We start from the raw sequence: 6,000 nt of genomic DNA on the forward strand, positions 1-6,000 counted from the left end.
TGCATATAGCAATATAAAGACACGGGAGAACTAAAAATACTATAAAACCAAGAGTATAGTAGAAGTAAATAGATTCTTCCAACGGCAGATGAAAAAGAAGAATGACATATATGAAAGTTAGAAGTATATCGAGAACCATAATTGGATGGAGCATATTGACGAATGATTCAAAGTATAAATTAAAGGATAAAGAATAGAAGGTGTGAGTTGTAAGGAAATGAAGGGGGTGGATTTATAGTAAAATATTCGACAGAGCAATCAAAACATATGATCGCATTTAAAGCGGATCCTAATTTTCTTAATCGCCGAAGAATCAAATCCTATATAGATTACAAAGATTTTCTTTAATCTAGAGATCAACCGTGATGACGTTAAAAGATAAGGCAAACCTTTATTTTTTCATTTCATTCTTTTATGATAGCTTCACTCATACGCTTCGAGAAATCGAATCATTTTATCCGTATTTCTTAATCATGTTAAAACTCTATGTATCAGCTTATATTCATCATAATAACATTCTTACTGTTAGTCATGATGACCTCGATCAAATTTCGGGGACGAAATTTTATTAACGGGTAGGTACTGTGACAACCCTGAAATTTCCGACCAAATTTAAACTTTAATCTTTATATGTTTCCGACATGATAAGCAAAGTTTGTAATGTTGAATCTCAAAAACTTTAAACTATGTTCATACATTCATTTAACCTCGACCAAGTTCCAACGATTCACGAACCATTAATTAAATGGATATGATTGTATATATATGTGTATATATATTATAACTTGAAAACGTAAACAAAGTATTAGATGTATAATACTATACATAAACATATTTGTTCCAATTTATATTTATCGACGAGATTAAAAGATAATATCCAATGATTGATCTATCAGATACATTGTATGTTTATGAGTCTCTGTTGGAAGGTCCACTTTGATTTAAGAAACTTTTCTTTTTTAACGATATTCGGAAATAATGGTAAAGTGATCTTCAATTAAGGATAAGGTGTCAAATAATGAGAGTTAGTCAAAAGTTGTGGAGATTCCCGTTTAATTTTCAAAAGCATGCTATACAGTGATTGACTCGTGTCCCTTGGTAGATTAAATTAATTAGTTTTCATAATATTAAAAACATTATTGGATATAATAATTTCTATTATTAAAACAAGATTAAATTATAGAAAACGAACTTTGAAATATAAATTAGTTTTTGAAATACTAAATATTATATTATTAGATAAATATATCAATTATATATAATGTGTACAAATTTAAATTTTAAATTATGATATATATATATATATATATATATATATATATATATATATATATATTTTACAAAATATAATATTAACTTAGATATAAAACGTTTTGAATTAAATATACTTTGATGAGTAATGAGAAAATGATTTACGAAAGCAAATGACCAAAACACTCAAATGCATAAGTTACACTTCGTGTAATATGGTTTACTAATGATTTAAGTATATATTTTGATAAGGGTACGAGTCACAAAACGTAAAGTGCTAGTTTTCTAAACGTACGAAATAACGTTCAATTAACCGAACCCGAGACATTAGTCGAGTGACAACATCCATGACAATGGAACTAATTTTAAAAGTTAACTATATACGTAAATATAATATAATATATAATTAATTATATAGATTAAATATTAATTTATATATAATAATAATTAAGAAAGTGTCGGCAGGCCTTGTAAAAAATGTGTTGGACTCAAAAGTGTGGCTCATGCGATCGCAGTTAGGTTTGGCTACATCCTTTTAAAAGTTAGGTGTGGCTACATCCTTTTAAAAGCCGAACGATTTCAGTTTATGGATTCAGTTTTCTCATTTACCTCACTCGAGTTCTCTCTCTCTATATATAAATAATTTATAATATTATTATTAAGATTATTATTATTAATCTTAAATCTTAATATTATTATTAGTATTATTATTAATATTAGTATACATAAAATAGTACGACGAGGTCATGAGTGAATTATTTCAAGACGAGTTTTTCGAGTAGGATAGGGCTAAGGAAATCATGGGTTATAGCTATGGAGGTTATGGATAATATTCAAAGGTCTCCTCGTGAGATCAATCTAGTGTTTATCATCTCCGTTGCGTCCACGTACTTTCTTGCAATATTGAATCACAATATTGATAAGTGAGCACTCATAACTTAATTTTTATATATTATTAGTGTATCCCTGACTAGTGCTCGAGTAAATATGATTATGCATGCATGTATGTTTAATTTAGTCGTTAGATAGTTTTGATAAATTATAAATTTGATACATATGCTACTGAGATAAGGTATATGATATGCATGTCGTTGGAAAGTAGGATAAAAACTATAAACTTTTCATTTAGATATCGTATTGTTTTGATGAACGGATTAAAAGATATCGTTAATTGAATTATCTATAATTTTAAAGTATTACTGTTAAAATGATTATCGTTATCGTTGTCGTTATTGTCATTATTATCGTTATTATTATTATTATTATTTAATAATCAATATTATTATTATTATTAGTATTATTATTATTATTATTATTATTATTATGATTATTATTATTATTATTATTAATATTATCAAAATAATTAATATTTTTATCAAACTATCAATTTATTATTTTTATCGTCATTATTATTATTAAAAGTATCACTAATATTAAAACCATTATTTTTATTAAAATTATTTTTTTTAATAGAAATATCATTGTTATTATAAAATATCATTATTATTATCATTTTAGTATTATTATTATTTAAAATTATCATTTTGAATAGAAATATTATTTTTATATAAAATATTATTATTACGGTTAATATTAAAAAGTATTGTTATTATTAAGATTTTCATGATTAGAATTATCATTTTATTATAATCATTAGTAAATATAAATATTGTTATTTTTATTAGTATAATAAGAATTATTATTATTGTAAAATAATACAACTTTCACTTATTATTGTTATTATCGATATTATTTTATCAAATAAATATGTGATAAAAAGATATTTTTACCACACGTAATATAATTACATTAATAATAATACATACCACTATATTTTAGGTAAACTTTATAAATTTTATTATTTAAGATATATAAAAGTATATTTTTATCATGTATAAATTTTAAGTATAAATTTTTATTTATAAATGACTTGTATTATTTTTACTCTAATAAAATCAGTTAAAAATATTTAAATATATAAAACGACTATATTTAATTTATATAGTAATCATGTATAGATTTTGAAAATCATTTTAGTCAGATTGACTTTTGTTGACTTTTGCATGATAATCTCGAGTATTAGGATTGTGATACAATACGACTTGACCTATATTGTTAGACAGATATTGACCAACATATAAATATATATAATTAATATAGGTTCGTGAATCCGAGGCCAACCTTGCATTGTTCAATGTCTTCATATGTATTTTTACTACAAAATACAGTATTGTGAGTTTCATTACTCCCTTTTTAAATGCTTTTGCAATATATATTTTTGAGACTGAGAATACATGTGCTGCTTTATAAATGTTTGACGAAATAGAGACAAGTAATCGAAACTAAATTCTATGGTTGGATTATTAAACCGAATATCACCCCTTTTAGCTTGGTAACCTAAGAATTAGGCAGACGAGAGGTTCTGTACCTAATTGACGAGAATCCTAAAGATAGATCTATTGGGCCTAACAACCCCCATTCAGGTTATGGATGGCTTTAGTACTTCGAGGTTTATATTATACAGATGAGAGGTTCTGTTTGGGGATATTCTATGCATTAAAGTTAATGTCGGTTACCATGTGTTCAATTCATATGAATGATTTTATCTTTATGCAGACGAGAGGTTCTGCTTATAAATATGAAAATCTTGTGGTCTATTAAAATTATGGAAATGATTGATTATGATAAACTAATGAACTCACCAACCTTTTGGTTGACACTTTAAAGCATGTTTATTCTCAGAATTAAAAGAAATCTTCCGATGTGCATTTGCTCAATTTAAAGACATTACTTGGAGTCATTCATGGCATATTTCAAAAGACGTTGCATTCAAGTCGTTGAGTTCAGTAAAGATTATTATTAAGTAAATGACAGATTAGATCATTTATAGTTGGATATTATGAAATGGTATGCATGCCTGTCAACTTTCAATGTAATGAAAGTTTGTCTTTTAAAACGAATGCAATGTTTGTAAAATGTATCATATAGAGGTCAAATACCTCGCAATGTAATCATATGTTATTGTATTTGTTCTTATGGATTATGACGGGTCTTTACAATGCAAGCAATCCCATATGAGTTGTTTGAAAATGTTGATAGCAACACCACAGCAAAAGACATATGGGATGAGATCAAATGACAACAAGAAGGTTATGACATGTCAGATGTTACTAAACTAAATAAGGCTCTTGGATTTTGTGAAGATTTCAAGCAGGAACCCGAAGAACAACTCAAGGATACCTATCGTCGTTTCAATGGTGTTCTTAATGAGTTGAAAAGACGCAAGATTATAAAAGTGAATGCTGAAGTCAACATGAAGTTCCTCAAAAAGCTCAATGCTGATTGGCTTCCTTATGGAACCATTGTTCGATCTACCAAAGAGATTGACAAGATGACTATTCATGAGCTTGTTGGAGTTCTTATGCATTATCAACCAGAGGTGTCTAAACTTCAAGAGGGAAGGAAAGAGTCGTCTCCAAGTGATCCACTTGCCCTAATTGCCAAAAAGAACAGCAAATCATTTACAACTTCCAAAAGCTTATCCAAGAAAGTGCTTGTTGAAGAATTAACTGATTCTGAAGAGTTGAATCTTTCTGATGTTGATGATTCTCACCTTGAATTAGTCAAGATGGTAGCCATGTTCACCAAAGCCTTGAACAAACACAAGTTCAAAGGCAAATCAAGCAATCAACGCAAGAACTCATCTTCTTCCTCCTACTACAAGAAACCAGATCAACCAAAGAATCAACGTGCTGATGATTCCAAGAAAGATGATTCAATCTGTTTCAATTATGGCAAAGCTGATCATTACTCTCATGAGTGCAAGATGCCTAAGAAAAATGATGCAGCTTACTACAAGAAAAAAATGTTGATGGCAAAAATTGTGGAAACTGAAGGAGAGCTGAAACCGATTGATGATACTTGGTTTAACTGGACTGATGATTCATATTCAGAGGTGGAACATGAAAATGTTTGCAAGGTGACTAAGCTCATCAAAGCAAAGGAAGCAATGGAGAATTCTGACTTAGCATCTGATGATGATGAGGTACAATCAACTGAAATCTCAACTGATTTTATCAAAATGCAAAATGACCTGGTGAAGAACTTGGTCTCAATGTCAAAAGAAGTTAAAGGTTTAAAATCTGAAAACAAGGTTTTGAAAGATAAAATCAAACTAAATGAGACCAAACCTTCATCATCCAAAACACAATCGGAGATGAATAGATTAAAAGTCCAACTCAGCTCTACGAAAACTGAGTTGGAAGATCTTAAAAAGACAATTTATCCGATTAAAGTCGAAAGGACTGATTATCGTCTAAAATCAGAACGACTTGCAGAAAAAGTTCAATTCTTAGAAAAAGATCTTTCTGATTTGAAAAACCAACATGAACCCACACTTTCAAAGCTAAACAAGAAAATTATTCAATTGGAAGACACCATAATTGAGAAGAACACTGAAATTTCTTCATTGTCAAAAGAGTCTCTTCAAATGAAAGCTCAACTTGCTCGATATGAGGAAAAACTCTATCGAACAGAGCAATCTAAAGCAATCTAAATAGTTTCTCCTAAGATTTTAGATGATGCTTCCAAAAAGATTCCAGGATTATATCATTCTGATTATTTTCAAGCTGGTTTACCATCTCATTTTGCGCATGCTTCTGATGCTGATTTTGATGATATTATTGTTAATCGCAAATCTAGAAAATACCATCAAATTAGCTTAATGTATGAGAAAATCAATGCTAAAAT

This window comes from Rutidosis leptorrhynchoides, chromosome 2 (genome assembly GCF_046630445.1).
Source record: "Rutidosis leptorrhynchoides isolate AG116_Rl617_1_P2 chromosome 2, CSIRO_AGI_Rlap_v1, whole genome shotgun sequence".
Lineage (NCBI taxonomy): Eukaryota > Viridiplantae > Streptophyta > Magnoliopsida > Asterales > Asteraceae > Rutidosis > Rutidosis leptorrhynchoides.